The following is a 21165-nucleotide window of genomic DNA, read 5'->3' on the forward strand; positions in this document are numbered from 1 at the left end:
TACAGCGTTCATAGTTCAGGTCCGTGTGAATGCGTCTTGTTTCAACCTTTCCAAAACGGTCCTTTTCCTGCGAGATGGGCGTCATGTAAACACCCTCAGATGGCTGCCGTTCAACTGTAGTAACATATGAACGTCCCCTTCCCCCTTTCCTTCTGCTAAGGATCGGATCCGCATTATTCTGCGGAACTGCAGATGTGTAACCCTAGCGCTTTCTATTCAAATTTAACGAAAGCGCTCAGTCAACAAAGGAGGAATAAAGTTCACCTACGCAGCACTGCCACACAATCGTAGGGCGGAGTCAGACGCCATTGAGGAGGAGGAAATGGTTTCTCGCTGACTGACAAGTCTGGCTCCACCCAAGGTTGCCCTGAGGGGAAAACACACCACTCTTTCCCAACTCTGCACTTTTATTAGTATCACATGCACTCGTCTACTTGTGAGACGACTTTACTGAGCTCATATCTTCCTCCTTCCTGAGGCGGTGTGATGTTCTGTGTTAGCTTTCATTCCTCACATGACAAATGTCATTCGTTGCCCTTGTGAAAAACAACCAACAAAGTGAATAAAGGTCACCCCCCCCTACAAAAAAATCTTTGTTGCTGTTGTACAATAAGTTAACCCTTGCGTAATGTTTGGGTCAGAATGACCCGTTCTGACGTTTGACAGCAATAAATAAAACTAGACTGAAAGTTTTTTCTTTAAACACTGAAATTTGTTGACTATTAAGTGAATCAAAGTTACTCACGTTACAATATTAGAAATGTCATTATTTTGTACATGGCGTACAAGTTTGTGAACTCAAAGGCTGTTCAAGGTCAAATTTTAAACATGTCTGCTAAAATTTATTTTAGATTGAAATCAAGGAGAATGACGGTAATGGTGGGGATCTTGAAACTGTAATGTGTGGATTTTTTATGGGACAGTGATAGCCGTACGTGTTTAAGAGAGCGTTTTAAACAGTTCCGGGAACTGTTTGTATTTCTACCACATTTGCACAGGTACTCACAGAAACAAGTGCCTGTTATTCTTCAAAAGGTCATGTGAGAATCTACAAAGAGCGAAAGACTAAAACAGCATAAGAACAACTATAAATACTAAACATAGTAGGCTATGTTCACACTGGAGGTCAATACAGATTTTGTTGCCCATGTGACATTTATCTGAATTTTTTTTCATGCAATGTGAACACTAAACAATATACATTGGATATGGATCTGGTTCGACTGCTGTATAGACACACATGGTGCCGGTCCTTCAACCAATAAATCGAAAGCGTTTTTTATTATGAAGATGTTCTTAGCCCTGGTTAAAAGTGACCTAAAATATAAAGCATGCTCGTGGAAGATGAACCGTATATAAAGGGTTAAACATTTACAGCGTGGAGAAGGAAGCAGTTTGGACTGTAAGTGAACAGTGTTCATTAACTCGCAGCGTGCACAAACATGAAACTCATCACGCCACAAGTCATCCGACTCTGCTACAGAACAATGCCAGCGGGCCACTCAGCGCCGCACTGCCATTATGAAAGCGCTCTGTCACAAGACAAACGCCTCGCAGGAATGCTGTTGTGGCACATGCTGGCTGTTGACACAAGGGTTAAACATTGAACTGCTTACACACACACTCGGGCACCCAAAAGGGGCGGGAGTGGGCGGGAGCCTCAACCGCCTCAGCGCGGCTTTGTTTGTCTTTCCACCCTGGCTCACCGCGTTCCCGCCGCCACCTCCCCTTTGACAGCCATCAGGGTTATCAGAGGAAAGTCCTCTTGACTGCAGCCAGGTGCAGCACCGTGTAATGATTCACATGGCGAACACACAAACACACACACACGAACACACACACACACGTATCCTAGTGTGCTTGGAGCTTTGTGGAGGTCACAGAGTGTGTGCGTGTGTGTGTCGCATAGCATGTGGCTCTGATCTCTGGGTCTGGTGAAGAGAGTTCAGCGGGAGTTCACTCCAGATTCATTATTCATGCGTCTCTGTGTACCAAATGATGGCACCAGAGAGCCTTTTCTTTCTGAAAACACACTCATGTGTACTTTCACTTTCACTATTAGACTCCTTTAATTCATACCTTTATTTCTTTACAGGCTCTGCCTTTCGAAACACGAGCCCCGTGAGCAGGGGGAAATATTTCTGTGAGTTTTTTACAGGCGGCCGTGTTGGCAACAATTGCAAAAATCCCTGCTTAACAATTCCAGGAAAGCTCAGCCACCTGCAAATCTCATGACCCCCTGATTCTAATTCCGAGCCAAACTATCAGACGGTCTGACTAGAAGCTTTCAGTGAATGGAGTAAACACTGAATGTCAAGTATGTTTGCCAGGCCCGGTGTTGAATCAGGCATTAGTAGTCATGTAACGACCGCAGTGAACTCAAGTGGCCCTGCAAAGCTCTGCTTATATTTTGTCCAAGAGAGTACATTGTGAACTCTCAAGAGAAAGCTAGCACGGGCTGGCTTCTGTGTCGTCTATTCTCGTTGTTGTCAAATACAGTCTGCACTTAACTCTAAACCATATAATAACAGATGCTGGCCGGCTGTTTTGGCGACCTGTAATTGTATCCAAAGTGCTCACAGAGCAAATAAGGCAAGCTAGAGAGACAGAGAGAGAGAAAAAATAAAAAACAGTGAAAGGCATGCCAGGCCCACCAGGGGAGAATCCAGAACAAAATCCCCTCTCATGTCACAGTGTGCTGCGTTGGCGGGGCGTGACCTCATCCAAAGTTTACACTCAACCGCCTCATGCTGCTTTGTTATCTTGAAAAGTTGCAAAACAGCACATTCCTGCTCTTAGTGGCAATGCAAAAATGATTCGACTGCGCACGTACACACAACTGCTTCGACCAAATCAGCAACGTGTTTTAAAGGTAAAAACACAAGGGCAGGTAGACTTTCACAAGCGCAGCGGGGTCGTCATGTTTATAGGTTACTTGTGTGTGTGTGTGTGTGTGTGTGTGTGTGTGTGTGTGTGTGTGTGTGTGTGTGTGTGTGTGTGTGTGTGTGTGTGTGTGATTACTCAGCAGGCTAAGCTCGCCTTCAGCCTTTTTTTAAACCGGGCTGTGGGCTAGTAAATAGCTGCGAGGAGTGTCACAGTCTTCACAGCTGATTGGCTTGATGCTTGCACGACTTGAGCAGGAAGTCGGCCCAAACTCGGCATCGGTCAAAGAGGGTGACCAATAATAGTCCAAGCAGCATGTGGCGATTGCACGACAAAAAGACGGAATGTGCACAAGCCCGAGGGATTCAGATCTTGCCATATGAGTCACGGAGACGTTCTTTCTGCATTGTCAGCGAGGAGCACGCTTCAAAGCAACGTGGGTCATTATGCGTAATGTTAATGTGCACTGACCGCACTAACTGCTGTCACTATGTGGGAAATACACATTGTGACCTGTGTAGACTGACTTTTATAACCCTGTTTTGTCACGAGACTCGTGAAATATCGTTTCAGTATTTGCTCACCTCAACACGCTATACACTCGTTAACCACAACAGACATTGTGAGAGTTGATTTTAATTATTTGTTTTTCACAGGTGGTGAGCCTTGAGAGTTTTGCTTCTGTAAATTATGTGTCTCAATAAAATGTTGGTTAACACCTTATTTGACCAAAGTATAACTAATGTGGAAATTTAAATCTACAATTTGGAGTCAGCAAACAAGATGAGTGCTAAAGATGTGATTTATGTATTTCATATATTAATAGACACTAATCAACGTGACACACTGGGGAGAAAACATGAAGGCAGTCCTGCTTGCTCAAGGGGTAAGTAACTCCCTGCAGAAAAAGTGCTTGTGTGCACAAATAGATTGCGCTGTAAAAGTAGTAACGTTGCACCGTTGCTTAAGTGTGACACGTGAAAAACTCCATGTTGTGATTGTGTCATCGGTTGCACAACGTATGCAACTGACACCGCAGTGACAAATAATTTCACTTCCCTCTTCTTCGTACCTTGCCTAAGTAAACAAAGCTTGTTCCTCTTTTTTGTACAATCTTTTGCTCTTTTATGCAGAGCTTTTAGTTTAGCCCAAAATATGAGCGGTGACTTTTGGAAACAATTCTCAGTATGATGGCTGTGCAGTTTTTCACCACAACACAAAACAGACCACATTCACAACAGAATGTGTCAGCGTCATTCCAACTTACAAACCTTCTCTTTGTATATTTATAAGTGCACATTTTGTATCGGATGTGCAGGTGTATCCAACACTACAGCGTGCGAGTATTCCGATTTCTTGTTTGCAACAGTGAACTACTATATTCTTTCCTGTGACAAGTGAGCATAATGAGGCCCCTCAGTGTGTGCGAGGCTAAGCGTGCAAAGCGCGACCGAGTTGTTGGCTGCTTCTCAGAGGGCTGTGACAGGGCAAAAGCACAGAGTGGAAATAATGAGTGACATATCAGCCAGAGAGCGCTTTTAGAAAAACACCCCACCTCCCCCCTCCCACACCGTCAAGCCACATCCCCCTCCCTCCCCACCCCCCTACGTCTGTCTTTTTGAAGGTCAAATGAGAAACAAGAGAAGCGAGTGCAGCCGGCTCCACCTCCACCACCAACGCCACCTCCGACTGACTGGTTCAAACAGGCCCTGGGAGGAAAAAAGGGGGCAGCGTGTGCGTATGTGGGGCGGGGCAGAGACCCACTGAGCATGCCCAGTGATGAGGAATGCCGTGTGATGGCAACATGGGCTCTCCCATCTGCTGATGCATTGTACACTGCTCGCCTCAGGCCCTTTTCCATCCAGTCTACAGAGCAGCCAGATCTGTTTACCGTGGAATGCACACAAAAGTCGCTTGCACACATAAATTGCGCAGGCACAATGACAGAGGCCATGCATAGCTCAGGCGTAGAGAGGCACGCACAGGAATTTACTCATGCATGCAAAAAAATAGTAAGGTATAGGTTGAATGAAACGGCTGATATATTATTCAAGGAAAATCCCATTTTACTCCATCAAGGCGTCGTATTCTGCCCTTGTTGCACGCGATGCCTTGATACAAAATAGGGTTATATTTTTCATCACAATGAACAAATCCAAACTAGGTTGTTTTTGACGTTTCTCAATCACACACTAAACAGCAAAAGCCAGTCTAGAATTAAAGAGATTTTTTAAGAACACCAATTGCTTTTGATCGTCTTTTTGAAGGCAAGGCGGAAATTTCACTGCATAGTTCAAGTGACAGTTCCACGGTTTTGTTCTCAAGTGGCACGATTTGGGGGTGTTATGGCTGCTTAATTCCAAAACCACAAATATTATTAAGATAATATAAATAGAACCCATTGTTTAGACTACTGGGACGCATATAAAAAAATACTGTAGGCTAAGGACATTTTTGAGGTTGACAAAATATTACTGTCAAGTTAACCATAATTTAAATCAATGAGGGTCATCCCAAACAAATTACACGGTATGCAACGTTTGTGTTATTGTTTACGTCTGTGGTGGATGCTTTTGTTGCGGTTTGTGCATGTGGGCTGTCACTTGAAAAACACAGTCAATATGATGTACTTGAGCATGGCTAAACAGGAAACTGAACACCTAAGTACTTGCCCTCCGTTTCCAGAACAATAAATATTTGCGTGTGTTTATTTTGTTTCTATGTCACCATGTACCCCCAAACGTTAAAATGACGATGAATTAAAAATGATGCAGTCCCTCAGTGCCTGCCTCTGATTGACAATTGAAAAGTATCAATAGGAACAAGCACTGGGTCGCGCCGAGTACGTTGTCTACCAACAAAACTGAACTTTGTGTTTCCAAGCGTCAATACACCCTCCCAATAAAAAAAAAAGATCAAAACAATACTTTTATTTGACTTTGGTTAAAAACGGTCTTGTTTGGACGTTTGCACCACACATGCTGAGGGGCGTTTATGGTCATTGTGGGAGGTGAGGGTGCCTTTGTGCTAAAACATCAGGGCCGAGTGAAACAATTTTCTGGAGAATGTTGTCATCTGTCTCCAGTTTAGTAGAACACACAGGGTGGTGTGGAGCACTATCTGTATCACACATGCAAAGTGGGGCCACATGTGTGTGTTTCGCCTTCTTATGCATAATTGAAGGGGCCTGCTTTGTGTAGCCGAGCAGACGCTGACGATGCACCCAGGGTGGCACACACTTAACTTGAGTGACAAAATGCTACAGCAGGAAAAAGTCACACTGAAGGCATTTTGACGTCAAGGTCCTCTGTTCCAGAATATTAAAATGCAACGCACGGGCTCGGGAGAAACAGTCGCAAGCTGATGTGCTGTGGTGAGAGCTCCAAAATGCTAATTCGCCATCACCAATGGAAATCAAGGTGCCCTCGTACGTTATATGAATAATTGCGGTGTGATGTGTGCGTATGAGAAAGAGTCTAATGTGTTCTTTTATTTGCAAAGTCACGTCTGTGCTCTCTGATATGATAATGAATCTTCTTCCCCTCCAATAATTGAGCTGTGCTTTGGAAAATCAGGCCAGGCCTTAATGGCGCATTGTCTCGCATCAGATCAAAAAGCAGCCAAGATGAGGATGAGATGTTCCGTTACAATCATATGACTTCCATACGGAGGGTCATGGAAAAGGGGGGCTGTAGGGGGTGCCAAACTGCATGATTATGGCCATTGCGGCTATTTCAGTCAAAAGGCTCAAAGACAGGCAATCACGATCAAAAGATGGTTCACGGGTAAAATGAGTTCTAACCTTTCTATTTGCCAGCCCCCCACGTGGCCCTCAAAGCATACCAAGACAGCAGCGACCGGGCCTCGCTTTGATGCGTCTCCTTTTTGGCATCCTGCTCGGGGGTTTCTAAATCTGTGCTTGCCACCTCCTCGAGTGTCTCTCCGCAACTCTCAGTGACCCCTCCATGCGATACCCGCGAATGTTGCAGCTTGCACACGGATACATTTTAACGGCCCCGCGTTGAAACGTGGCCGCATGCGTGCAAGGCAAACGGAAGGCGGACGGACAGCTGCAGTTCAAAGGCGAGCAACAGCTGTGTTCCATTGTCTGACACCGAGCTGACTGACATTTGAAGCTTGGCTGCCTTTAAACGCTTCTATTCTTTCTCTTGCCTTCTCTCTTATTTGCTCCCGCTATACGTCCCACTTTGTCCTCCGCTGCCAAGCGCTCACTTGTCATTCCTCTGATGTTTTGGCCATCGCCGAGGTCTGCCTGGATACCGCAATGTCTCAAATTCTCTCGCATAGTTACCGAGACGGTGGGGTGAGCGAGCGTAGAATTTGTTCCTTATTTGCCGCCCACAGGAGGCAGACACTCAATCCGGCCTCTTCACTGTCAGAAAACAGCACTGGAGATATACTTGGCAACGTGTGTTTTGAATTCACGCTCCACCCCTCCACCCTGCATTTACCCCACTTTGTGGATGTGTGTCTTCTAAGCCCTTCATTTCCCAGAAAGGAGTCCAGGATTTGTGAGCGGCCGCGGGCAACATCTCCAGAGAAGGATGAGTGTTTCCTGCAAACAGTTGGGGGGGGTTGCTGAGGCACTCGATGTGTGTGTGCGTGGGAGGACAGCTTCCATGCAGACACTATCCAGTAACACTTGAAGAGCGTCATCAAGGGGGAGGTGTGTTGCGTGTTTGTTTTTTTTTCCCCTGCCAAAAAGCCCCAGAGGCCTGCAGGGCAGTGATTGACAGTTACCTCTGTTGATAGTTGCCCCCCGGGAACAGAGACCTCTCGCAACAGCTGCCGCCTCCATCTCGACTCTGAAGCTGTTGCTAACTTCGGGATCGCTAAATATGTCCTAACTTGTCGACTTAAGCGAGCCGTGCTGCTTTTTGTTTGCGCAGAGCCATCGGCACGGCCTGGCTAATCCCGCTCAAGTACGCAAAAACCAAGCGTCACGTCACGACTCCCTCCTGAGCCGTCTGGCCGTTGGGTGTGGACGTGCGGAGGAAGAGTGACTTAATGGTGAGTTGTGCAAGCTCTCGGGTGAGGCTTGAAACCAGAAACAACCAAAAGTGCTGATACACTAAAAAAAGAGGGAGGCGGCGAGTGTAGGCCATTCAGACACTCTGCTTCAAAGTGAATACCAGCTACAGCGCAGTTCATCTTTCACGCATGTGGATTTTTTATTTTTATGGGCTTTCAGATGATACACTCAATTCTAAATTTACATTTGGGCTTTTCGCGCAAAAGCATGTTTTGCTGCAACATTCCAGGCAGCACTAGGCTCAAGTGGAAGAAAATTCAGCATAATTAAGAGAGGAGGAAAAGGGGCAGAAAAGGTCACCCTACAAAGCTGCAGCAATTGTTCCCATGAAGCAGAGAGGAAACAATATGAGAAATGGACTGTAATTTTTGATTGAACATTTTGGTATTCAAATATGCAAACTCCAATTTCAAATAAGTTCGGAATTTGTGTGAAACCGAAAAGAGAATACAAGTTACAATTCATTTTCAACCTACCGTATTTTCCGGACTATAAGGCGCACCGGACTATAAGGCGCACCTTCAATGAATGGCCCATTTTAAAACTTTGTCCATATATAAGGCGCATCAGACTATAAGGCGCACCATTAATGCAATCACAATATAATAACTTGAAATAGTGACAACAATAACAATACATCCATAATGTTACGATTGGCCCGCGGGCCAGAATTTGGTTCATATAGAAGGTGCACTGGACTATAAGGCGCACTGTCGGCTTTTGAGAAAATTTGAGGTTTTTAGGTGCGCCTTATAGGCCGGAAAATACGGTATATTGAATGAATTCACTGCAACAAAAAGATATTTCATGTATGTAATGTGCAAAATCGACCATGCAAAGCCAACGAGAAAAACCTTTCCCAGTTTAACTCAGTGCCACATAAACATAGCCTTGAGGGCTGCTGACACGTTACAATTTGGAAATGAAAACAAACTCAAACGGTTATTTTGGCTGTTTCTTTATGTGACAAAATGGGATTGTTTAAAAATGTGTCCTCAACATGGTACCAAATGTGTTTCCCTGTAAACACTGTAAAATAGTGAAATGAGAGAGTATGTTAACAAAAATAACATGTGTGGTAAGTACTTTTATGACACCGCAACTATTTGTTCATTGGCGTTGCATGTCAAAATGTGGGAGGAAAACTCTACACAAAATGGTGACGAATGGCAGACAAAAGATGGGGGGTTTTTTTTGGGGGGGGGGGGGGGGACAAGATATTGGTATGCACTTTGTAGTGACATTGCAAACAACTGGCATGACATGAATATTGACTGGAAGAAGATGACAAACGGATAAGCGGCAAGTTTCACAAGTGCTATTGATGGAAACACATTTTTGCCATGTGGAATTCATATGCAGATGCATTTTGTGCAAATCAAACTCTGTTCTAGGTAACTCTTTGCATCTATGTGTACATATTGTTTTTTATTACTTTACTGATGTGTTGTATAAGTTATTCTGGCTCGCCTTCGGCCGTCATTCATGTATACACAAGCGGTCATATGATGTTGCATGTTCAGGTACGGGTTCCAAGTAAATGTGTTCTGTACCACGAAATTATTACGATTACTACGCAAATTCGCAACGCTTTAGTTAACACAGACCGTACAATCGCAGTTATGATGTATTTTGTTAATTTCTAGTTTTTACAGCTTTGTACGATTGGTCTGACAACCTTTCAAACGCGCAAACACAAACAAACACGGCTGTTTTTACTCGATGGGTGTTGCGTAAAGCATCCTAAAAACCAACATTCAGAAATCCGATGTCAATGAGGACAGGGCCTGAACTCATCGGGGGATGTGGACAGTGAGCGGTAAAGGGTCAGATAACCCACAGAGAAGGAGGGGGGGAGGGGGGGAGGATCTATTCCAGTGGAGAGAGAAAGGTCACAGTGTAAGCTGATAAAGGCGGGAGGCAGAGCTCCAGGCCAGCTAGTCAGCTGACGCCTGCAGCTGTGTTTGAAACATCAATATGAGCCTTGTTCAGCCTCTCCCCTTTCCCTCGCAAGCCGCCCACCCCCACTCGGCATCCCCTCTCGCAGCTCGTCGTCCCTCCTTTCCTCTCACACTATTTCCTTTTCATCCGGCTCTGATTTATGAAAGTAGGGCATGTGCCCATAACTGCTGCATCAAGGAACATGGCTGAGCCTCCAGAGGCACTAAAGCATCTGTTTACGGCAGCCCAGACAACTGCGGCAACATTGCACAATCGCCACAGGCAAGCCTAGTTATATAAAGCCTGGGCTCTATTGTTTTTGTTTTTCTGCTTTCGCCACCTGTAATTCCTACGCAAACGTGGTGCTCGCTCTCATCTTTGGCATGCAACTTTTACGCAACCACTTCTTTTCCTGAGCTCCAGGTGTCAAATTTCTCATTTCCCAGGCCGTTGTTTTGTTTGGATCAAAGAGCAGGGGAAAGGTTGCAGGAAATTCAATAGATGGGTTGTTTTGTGTTGCTTTTTTTTCCCCCTGTTGTTTTCCACTATGTCACTCACTCCCGCACTGGATTTCAGTGGGCTTTGTGCTGGCTTTTTATTGTGGAGGAGTACTGGAGCATGAGGATCATATAACAAAGACGGCGAGCAAATGCTGTGACTTGAGCCTACGAGCATGTTTGGGGGATGACAATTAGTCCCACACGGAGCGACGACGCACGTCACGGCCTGTGTTTCCATGGCATCAAATCAGCACGCTCGGGTGGTAAGGGACAAAAAAAATGTGTGTTATTAATGAGCACCAGAGGAATCGTTTGAGCCGGCGGTCCAACACAATGCTGGGGTGACACAATCATGTGTTGACAATTAATAAGTCTTTGTAAATGTGCACACTAAAAACATACCGTCATACTTTTGCTAATCTTTAATTATGTGACTCACTGGGTGTTGCCTGTCCTTGAAAGAATCTGAAAAACATGAGCAGCTGCTAAAAATACAGGCACGACCCGAGAATGCGAGCCACGATTCCAACATAAGCAACCGTGGAAAAACCTTGGGAACATTCACGCCAACCTTCCCCGTTCATGTCCTAAAACAGTGCTGACTCAACACAGGGGCCACCGAGTGCAGCTGCATTCCGGAGCCTCCTGGACTACAAGGACGCATTCCCGTTTTGAGCCAGGGGGCTTCAACGCTGGAGTGTTCTCCATATTTCTCTGCACTGCCCATGAATGCACGGTGCCCTCGCTGCGGTTGTGCCGGGGGCGGGGTCGATGCGGCCATACACGACAAGCTGCAATTATTACTAGCAATTTCTAATGGTGTTTACTGCATCAGCTGCAGGTGGTTGATGTTTGAAAACAATTCTGCTTCCAAATAAATGCTAAATATATGCTCTCCCGTGATAAGTATGGGACTGTGCAAGTACATTTTAGATAGCTTAGCTGTCCTGACATGCATATGGGATATTTTTTCCGCAGGTTTGTATGAAATAGTGACGATAGTGTGAAAATAGGTCATTGTTTTCGCATGACCTCTGTCTAAAAGAAATGCATGTGCCTGAACAATGTTGAGGCTTTTGTTTACAGAAAACAAGTGTCTTCAATGAAAATGGCGCATCTTGCCCTTCCCTAACAAGGAGGTTTTCCATACATTAACAGCGCAGTAAATGTCCTGGTCCAATTAAAATTGGTATCAAAACTAAATCACCATGCTGTCACATCGTAACAAGCACATCAGACTGTAAAGTGACTTTGTAATGGCCACAGCATTTATATTCTCTAGCAGTAAGGCACAGCCCGAAAAAGAGGAAAACTAAATGCATTTTCAGCATGAGGCAATAATTGAAACCTCTTTTTTACATTTTTATTATCCAGTGTGCTATTTTGACCTCGTGCTCGCTGCGCTTTTGTTCACAATCTTTGTAGAATTCGTCCTATCCTTGGCTCACCATATTGCCACTCACTTCCTTCCCAGTGCCCACGCTTCTCGCCTCCTCTCTTCATATCTCAGCTGTTACTTGGCAACATGGTCCCAGCTGGAACAGAAGTAGCCACGTTGCCATGGCAACAAAAGACACACATGCAGACGTGGTAAACACCTTTTTTTTTTTTTTTTAAGACCCCGCCGTGCACATGAAAGGCAAGTGTGTGTTGAGATTTAAAATCCAGAATAAGCACTTGTCAATCCATTGTTTATACCTAAAATGGGAACAGTTGATTAGTTTTGCCAATTTTTCAAAGCTTGACTGATGGTTTTTGCACACTAATTCGTCACTGTGATTGAACATCCATTCAGCTGGATAAAGCTACCTTTCAATATATTTGTCATTTATCCACCACATCATGCGCTTACAATTCCAATTCTAAGCACTCACAAGCTGAGTGCTCAGTTCTGGGAAGTAGACCTCTTTTCTCCGTGCCCTGAGTAAGACTGCATCTGTCGTCATAGCAACCGTATCCATCATCTGCAGGGGATCAATTGATTCATTATTGAGTGAGGCGTAGCCTCCCTTCTCTGCTTCCAGTTCAGGTCTACTTACTCCCGTCTTCCAGCATCCATTATTGAAGTGAAAGCCTGCCCACTCACTGGGATGGAAAAGAAAAAGCTGTCAGGTCTCCCTTGTGGAAATATGACTCGTATCATACATTTTCCCTGGAAAGCATTTATATTGTTGCCTCAGAAGGTACAGAATAATCTATTAACAGACTACAGTATGTACTGTATACGTACCTACAAAAGGACGCATATAACATATCAAGGCTTTATTTGAGAAGCAGTTTTGCTAATCAATGCCTTCATTTGGGAAGCAACTTTCTAATGCTGACTTTTCTTGACAGGTAGCCATGTAAAGAAAACTGTGCGGAGGAAACCATTTAATGCCGCAGGAGAAGACATGCTTTGATGCAATGCTATCTTATTTTTACTGCATGCAGCTGCACACCAAAGTAGAACTTGGAGGGGCAGTTTGTAGGGAGAAGAGGAAAAGACAAATGTATATTATTGGAAAATGTGTGCTAAATGGATGATGTCAGCTCTTTGCACTTTGACATTTTAATGTGCTCTCTGAGGGAATTACATCATTAGCCCTCCTTTCCGAGCCCGGCCGGCTCAATGATGGGAAACCTCCTAATGGATGTCAGAAATGTTGTCCCAATGGAAGAATGGTGCATGTGCATGCGTGATGAAGTTGGTGGGATTTCACAGAGCTCCGTAGTGAGATGCCTTGAATCATCAGCTGGACTAAAAGCCTCCATAGAGCACTAACTCAGTCTGCATCGAGACAAAGTGGAATCTTTTCCCGCCGACAAGGCGGCATAACCCCATATGTAACGACTTGTTGTATTAATTGTTTCATGAATTCATAATTATACCAAATTGGCAGCAAGTGCGTCTCAACTTTTTTTAATTAGAAAAGCTGTTGGCTGCAGAATCTACTTTAGAAGTGACCGACTCATTAATCAGCAGAGTGCGCGTGGAAATGAAAATATGAACGAATGCAGCCGTTATGAATGAAGGTAAACAGTGAAGCGCCTCTGAAGCAAAACCTTCAAACGGTGTAGAAGATGGAGTTCAGACAAACTAAACTCATGAATTCAAATACTCAAAAATAATTACGTGATTTGCACCTACGGATTTGTATGGGGGCTTTTTCTATTTAAATATATTGAAGATATCATAATATATAATTTATATATAAATAATGAGGACCCCTTTTGCTGCCTTCTATTACATCAGGAAAAATATGGATACATTTATTTATAAGAAAAAGAGCTGGATGCAAATAAACGGCACGCTTTGAACACAAGTATGGGTTGCTCATATCTTAGGCGTGCAACCATCACAGATTGTGTAAATAGACTCCAAGCAAAATAGGAAGCAGATCAAAGCTTGTTGTAAAATAGGTCAAATGGTGGATATTCATGTTCTCCATCCCCACTGGGAACATGTTTCTGTCAATAGAAAAAAAATATCAAGCAGTGGGGACAGAAATGTGATGGAATAAGGGCTGAGGATGTTTCTTCAATTTGTGCACGCACGCACTGTGCCAATGTGTTCAACGGGCTGATGCCCTGAGGGGGATTTTGGTGGCGAGTGAGAAGCAGAGCCGAAGGATAGGAAAGAGCAGCTTAGGTTCATTGAACAATTGCAAGCCTGACCGCCATTTCAATTGGATCGGTGGGCCGAACAAAATCATATTTCCAGCAGGACACAAAGGGTCCGAAGAAGCGGCGTACTCATGGCATGAGAATTAGATGTAGCGCACGATGTCCCTCTCTATTCTCCGCATCATCCTCTTGACGGCTTTCATTTGAGCGGCAAAGCCTGACTTGCCACTGTTATTATCTCACTGCCTGTGAGAGCCTGTAATCTCCCTCCCCAGTTTGTGGAGAAAAGCAGATTTAATGTGACAAATCCAAGGCCCCAAATGACAAATAAATCAGGAATTTTCTGTGCTAAGTACCACTCACTTTAGACTGGGAATGAAATGAAAATGGAGGCGGGGCAGGGCATATCTATTTCACTCTATTACTGCCCTTTGCTTCTTTTGCGACATGCATTAGTATCACCCAGAATGACCCACCGACAAATAGTCAAATTGATTTCATTCAACTTTGATGCAGGAGGTTGCAACTACTCCCTTAGTGGATGAAAAAAAAAAAAAGGTCCAATCCAGGAGAAAAATGCAACTAGTGACTCACACTTATGTTACATAAGCAACCACTGTGGAGCAGAATCTTGCATGCACAGCTTGTCCTATAAACAGTGTGCATGAATGAATAACATTAAACGAGCTGGGCCGATAAGCCACCCCCTCGTTGCGTGCTGGTCTTCCATTCAAATGCGGCTTTTTGCGCGGGGAATTGATGAGGCACACGGCTCAAAGCTAAAGTCTTCAAAGGCTGCCTTTCCACAAGATGCAAGGCGTCCAACCCACTTTGTAGTTCCTAGGTGAACGAGTGGGTTGCAGCTCGCCAGGCAGTACAGGAAGACAATAAATCCACAAGTTCCTCCAAGGTTACATCTCATGCAAAGGAGAAGAAAATATTTTTTTTCAACTCTTTATCTTTTTTTTTTTTCTGCCCCCGAATTATCGACGCGGTGGGAGTCGGGAATGCTTCAGTCATGTTCCAAGGTTACGGTCTCCTTCATCGCTCACATAAAAACAAAGCCGGCGTGGGAGAAAGAGAGAAGAGCCGAGGGAGAGTGACGCTCAGAGATAAGGAGATGATGGTATAATAGCGCAAGTTTCATCACAGTCAAACGCAGATGGAGGGGGGGGGGGGGGGGGGGGGGGGTGACATCCAGCCTCAAAAAGAAATGATTTCAAAGAGCATTTCATCCCAGATTATTGCACGGAGACATGTTCTGCAACTAGAAAAGTGGCTTCTATTTTTTAAGACTGCCGTCGTGCTGATTGAAGGCAGACGAGTTGAAGGCTTGCTTGGATCAAAGCATCGCTACGTTACCATTAGGGGCCATTTATAGACATCACTTTTAACTGCAAATGGACACGAAATGTGAGGCATGGGGCCACTTTGTCTACGCAAGAACACATTTTAAAGCCTGGAAAAAGAAAAAATGGATCTCATGTGCAAAAATTGTATGGGTATTTCCAGACTAGTTGAAGCGTTAGTATTTTCTCTGCAATGTGACTCGAGAAGATTGCTTTTTTTTTTTTTATAGATGCTTTGTCACCTGTGCAATCTTTCCTGACTCTTGTCTAAGTTTAATAAATTAAATTACATTGACTTTACAACTCTGTATCAACATTTAAAGCTAATAATTGAATAACCACAAATTTCTCACCCAATCGTCCAACAGTGGACCACAACGCTGCTGAACAATAGGTCGTATCATAATTTTTCTCCAGAAACGTTTACTATTTTGACTATTGCGACTAGCTGACCAGATGCATTTCTTACATTCACCAAGTATTAAAGCCATTCATCATGTAAACGTAGTCTTTCATTCTTTCATCAAGAGCGGCAAGAAGAAGCAGCGGTTTTGTTTTGGTAAAGCAGAGAGGAGCGGAAGTGGAGGATTGCCGCATTCTTGCTGAGGCCCCACATTCCCCAGAGGACCACAGACGGGTTGTTGTATGCAGGCTCCCCTCTCCACCCCCCTGCTTCGACTTCCCCCCTCGCTCTCCTGTTTCCTGCGCATGGCTGCTTGCCTTCCCTTGCATGCCCCGAGTGCGGTCAACCCCCCCCCCCCCCACACACACACACCTCTTCGTGCTCTGCTCCTCCACTATCCTGCTGCTCCAAATCCATTATTTACTCTCTCCTGCCCTCCCTTTCTCAAAAGAATCAGGACAGTGAGAAATAACACCACTGTATACCCCCCCTCCCCATTGCACACTAGACACAATCGACCCCTCGTTCACCAGCAGCACCACCCCACCTGCTCGCTCTTTTCTCATTCGGCACGATGAAAATACAGTGCAGGGCTGTGCAGCTACAATGGGGAACTCTGTGAGGCCCGGGCCCTCCCATTAATCCCCTCTGACATGCCTCCCGAGGGCAGGGATTTGCTACAAGTCAATGCAGGAGAGCGACAGTATGCAAAACAAGCCTGTCTGACTCTCTCATGCTATTCAAAGCTCCGCTGTGCCAGAGAGAGACAGGAGAGCAGATCACAGGCAGAGGAAGTGGGGGGGGGGAATAAGTGCCTCAGTTAACCCTCGCTTCATCCTGCTGCTCTGAATACTTTTACATATTCTATTGTGTATTGCACAGATAATGTTGATGACAGAAGACAGGAAGGGAAATGTGATTATTCCTCTTTGTCATGTAGTATTACAAATTTGGCAGCCTCTAAGAGGAGCTCACCGCCAGACCAAAACACCGCCCCACGTAAACATGGATTCACGAGTCATGTGATGCGCTCACAGACAGGCAGAGCAGCACTATTGAATTTCAGTCTTATCGGGAATCTGGTGATGAGGAGCGGGCAGGATGACGTTAGGAGGCGGTTGGGTGCGTGCGGCCCCAACCACGCAGCTCGGCAGGGAATGTAAACAAGAGGGCTTGAATGGAAGCTCGGCCATAACCGCAAATGGAGGAGGGCTGCAGAATATTAGCCTCTTCCACACAGAGGTCCCACAAAATGGGCACTTCACAGCCTTAACAGCAGATTGAGAATTGATCTGCCTTTTAAAAAGAACCCAATCGAGCCAACTGTGCTCTAACTGTGTGCCCTCGCAGAGCATCCCGTCATCAGATAATAAGTGTGACAACATTGGCGCCAGCGTACTGGGGTAGAAATACAATCCCTGGCAAAAAATATATTAGAAACTAGAAAGAAAAAAAAAAATCATTGGAGAGCTGTTGCAGCCAGTTGAGTGAAATGAATTATGCCTTCACCACAGAAGTTGAAATATAAACAAAGGTGTCGATTATCAAAATAAATGTTGGTTTTGACAATATCTGAAGCGTATTAGTAGTGAGAAAGGAGACTTCTGATGAGCACAAGGAGAGCATGAATATGGAAAAAACACATGACAGAAAAGGCTTTAGTGAAAGAGAAATCCAGCAGGATTTGAAGCCTGCTTTGGATTCACGTGATTGGCTCCACTCCCTCTCTCATTTTCCACCCATCCTCAGCCCCTTTGAGATGGAAAATGGGTCATCGGTGCGGACGCACCACACATACAGCGCCGCTTTATTTTTAGGTCATCTTCGCCCTCACTTGGTGAATGATACCGAGGTGTTGGGTAATGGGCCCATGCAACTAGTGTTTATTATTATACATAGCTGCTGGCAGCTTCTAATGTTTCCCTCCGTGACTGTGTATATTTGACGAGTCCTACGTGCATGACATCAGCCACAGACTCTGGGCATCGGGTGTTAAAACGCTCAACAGCACATATGCCGGAGGGCCTCCTAGAGATCTTAGCAAAAGCTCCTCAGACTAGTGCTGAAGCTGCCATGGCAACCACATACTAGCGAGCTATTTCGGGCCACCCGACTCCCAAACACAGCTGCTCCTGCGCGAGCAGTCATCCCCACCTGTCAGATACCCAATCTGAGCTATGCGAGGTATTCGATGCGCAAGATCACGACCTGACATTCAGACGGCCAAACAGCAGAGCAACATTAATTACGGCTGGCCATCATTTGGTGACAGGTTCTCCAGCCGTGTCTTGCACCGCTTAAATATTCCTCCCATGAAAGCTTTTAGAATGATGCTTTTAAAACAGGCCCAGTCCTCACCGATCAGGGATTTTAACATAACCATAATTGACAGCTAACGTTGTCGAATTGGAAAGAGTTATTGTGAGCACTTAAGGAAAACTATCACAAATACATGAACACATGCTGCAGACGTTTTTAAAGCTGTCAAAGTGAGCTGCCGTGATCTCATCCTTCATTCACGCCTCTGAGAAGTGGGGCGTGTGGTGGATTGCTCGGAGCCACAGCGCCCCCTACTGCACATGAGGGGCATTGAGCGCTTCTTTTCCGGCTCAACGTGAAGCGCTGACTCATATTCATTTCAGTGTTGCACGAACGAGGCCATGAATGCACTCTAGAATAGTTATTACAAACGGCTCCACCTATTGAGTTGTTGTTAATAGCACAGAGACGGATTCATGCCAAGAACATGAACACACCCAAAGGTAGGTAACTTAGATGAAGTCATCACTACGGCACGGAAATTTTAATCATTTGATTTCGCCACGCAAATACAAATACTACTTTGTTGATCCAGCTGTTCACTCGGGTTTTGGCCAAGACAATCATAAAACATCAATCTCGACTGACCAGGTGCAGTTTTGACAACGCAATAAAGCAATTTTCTGCATAACAAAGACTTTATGCATTATTAAAGGGAAACACATAAATTCACAATGTCATTACAAAATATATAAAGTCACACTGAACTACTTGGAAATGGTGCTGTGCAGTATAAAATGTATATTTATTTTGTTGTTTACTATTGCTATATTTCGATGTTACAGAAATACAAGTAGTATTTTCATACATTTGGGTTTTAAGGATGAAACAAATTAAACCCACACGATGAAAAATTGAACAGTACTAACAGAACTACAGTAAAGAGAATATCTCACATTCACACAGTACCAATAAATTGGAATACCTTAGAAAATGACATTTCGGTAAAATTACAGAAGTAGATTCTTTAAACACATGGGGAAAATACTTTGCAAGAAAAACAAGCAAACATTCACACTATTGTTTACAATACCAATAAATATTTTAGTTCTTCCTGCAATATTCCAATTTCTTGTGACGTTGAAATTACAGTTTTTATTAGCTATAATCATCAAAATAAAAACATCCTGAATTATTTCAATGCATGTATTAGTGAGATATACCTTTGTTCTAATTTTCAGTGGAAACTAACATGCTTTCCACCATTCTTTCCGTGTGCTACTTTCCCGTTTTAGAAGGTAGGCAGTAGTTGCTTGCCAGGCATCCTTCAGCTTTACTCAGCCAACATACTAGAATAAGTGGCCAGTGTTTACGAAGGAAGTGAACTTGTGTGGAGAAAGTGTTCCAGACGGACTGCCAGCAGATTCCATTCCAACTGTAACTCTACAGTCCATATTTTACTTGACAAACAAGCCACTTCACGCAGATGACTGTGCATACATTTTGTAGGCATGAGCTCACGGAAAGTAGAGCATCTTGCATGGACTTTTCACTATCCTCTGTGTATTTTCAGTGCAGAAACCGGGTTTACACTTCCCTCGCGTTTCCTGGCAACGTCAAGACTGCGAGAGCAGAGAGAAAAACAGCTGCAGACGGGAGGAAAATAATTACGGCTCTATTTGGAGACACTTTGCGGACGTGCTGCTTTCCACCGAAAACACAATGACCCCGTTCACCCAGCTAAACAAAACACAGTATCTCGACAAGTGGGTCCAATAAGATGACCAACATTAGCTCTCTTTCTCCCCACTTCAGCATTCTGATGTTGAAATCGCTAGGAACATTTGCACTCGTTAAGCAAAATGGCTCTATTTTTTTCCATGGAGAAGGAGCAGCTCTATTGTGCATTGCTACTGCCATCTATGGGCAGAAAAACAACATCCATTCATCCTTCCATTTTGAATAACACAGGTATCATGCAGTTTAGGCAAGTTAAATTCTAAACTTATAGGTGTTATAGTTTGGATTCAGGTAGATTTGATTTATTTTTTTAAAAACAATACTATCATTCTTCTCCAAAGACTTTTTGGACAAGTTGAAATTCCCACCCCCCAACTTTAACCATGGAATCAGCGCGAATCTTTGCATCACGTCCGTACCACATCGAGTTGTATGTCATGAGATTACTAACAAAATAAAAAAGCACAGAATAAAGGTGTGACAGCAGCGTGCTAAAACAAAACCCAGAAATGTCTAATTCCTTCATTGCCACACCTATATTTTAGCTAGGACATTTTTTTTTAAGGACCAACTCTGAGGGAATCATTCATATCTAGAGCATAGAGGATGACATTTCACCTGTAGTTCTACCTACCACAGTGAAAAACTTACCAGTGTTTGCACTTCTGTGTTGTGTTGTCTTGTCTTTTCAATATGCCACACTAAAAAGAAAATAGTATTGGTCATCCACAGACTCGATTCAGCACCACAATCAGTAAACCAAGTCAGAAAGTTTTTTGTCTTAGTGGTGAAATAACTAAGAGCGTCAGATGTGGCTCTCAGTTTTAGATGTTCTAAGATTGCTCTTGCACCTTTTCTTGTCCCAGAGGTCACAGATCGCAACTGGGGGGTTTACTAAAGATGCCAGCAGAAATAAAAAACATGACAATAATGTAATGTTTAGGAGATACACACCTGGAGTTGGATTCATGATTTAAGTTGAGAAAATGTGGCTGAGGTGAACCACATATTAAGTTAGTGTGAGGGTCATCTTTGCCTGTTTCAGGTGAGAAATTTTTACATTAACCACAGCCATACAGTTTATCTTCATCTGCATGACATTCAATAGTTTCTGATACACAGCAATTAAGTAGAATGCACAAATGGAAACAATCACTCAGAATTGTCTTAGAGCTGAAATAACCAAGAGCATTACAGTGATGCTTGGTTTTGGATGTTCTAAAATTCATCTTGCAACTTTCCTTGTCCCAGAGGTCACAGATAACAACTGGGGGGTTTATCAAAGCTGCCATAAGAAAAAATGAAATAATTTGATTGATGCATTAAAATTATTAAAGAGCTCACCTCGTTAATATTAAGGTGATTGGTGGGGAACACGTGGAGATGGACGTTTCATTGAAGCCTAGATGTTGCTGAGTCATATTTACCTGT

The 21165-nt window shown here is 44.0% G+C and overlaps 3 long non-coding RNA genes and 2 other non-coding genes across 8 annotated transcripts; 2 read left to right on the forward strand and 3 right to left on the reverse strand.

The window, feature by feature from the left end:
• The first annotated feature begins 2543 nt into the window (after positions 1 to 2543).
• On the forward strand, positions 2544 to 20399 carry LOC125978967 (uncharacterized). Of its 3 annotated transcripts, none has more exons than XR_007485176.2 (4): positions 2544 to 3319; positions 3710 to 3769; positions 4462 to 7914; positions 19568 to 20399. It is a non-coding gene; the product is annotated as an uncharacterized lncRNA (long non-coding RNA). The 3 variants fall into 3 exon arrangements; XR_007485178.2 differs by having other exon boundaries at positions 4508 to 7914; XR_007485177.2 differs by having other exon boundaries at positions 7794 to 7914.
• On the forward strand, positions 9145 to 13262 carry LOC125978966 (uncharacterized). Of its 2 annotated transcripts, none has more exons than XR_011087892.1 (2): positions 9145 to 11967; positions 12402 to 13262. It is a non-coding gene; the product is annotated as an uncharacterized lncRNA (long non-coding RNA). The 2 variants fall into 2 exon arrangements; XR_011087893.1 differs by having other exon boundaries at positions 12715 to 13262.
• On the reverse strand, positions 18776 to 21040 carry LOC125978965 (uncharacterized). Its single transcript, XR_007485174.2, has 3 exons — positions 20689 to 21040; positions 20386 to 20435; positions 18776 to 19616 (listed from the first exon to the last, which is right to left on the reverse strand). It is a non-coding gene; the product is annotated as an uncharacterized lncRNA (long non-coding RNA).
• Positions 20505 to 20640, reverse strand: LOC125979071 (small nucleolar RNA SNORA14). The gene has a single exon (XR_007485196.1). It is a non-coding gene; the product is annotated as a small nucleolar RNA SNORA14 (small nucleolar RNA).
• LOC125979072 (small nucleolar RNA SNORA14) lies at positions 20895 to 21025 on the reverse strand. Its single transcript, XR_007485197.1, has one exon. It is a non-coding gene; the product is annotated as a small nucleolar RNA SNORA14 (small nucleolar RNA).
• Positions 21041 to 21165: the final 125 nt, after the last annotated feature.

The sequence above is a fragment of the Syngnathus scovelli genome, chromosome 12 (assembly GCF_024217435.2).
Source record: "Syngnathus scovelli strain Florida chromosome 12, RoL_Ssco_1.2, whole genome shotgun sequence".
Lineage (NCBI taxonomy): Eukaryota > Metazoa > Chordata > Actinopteri > Syngnathiformes > Syngnathidae > Syngnathus > Syngnathus scovelli.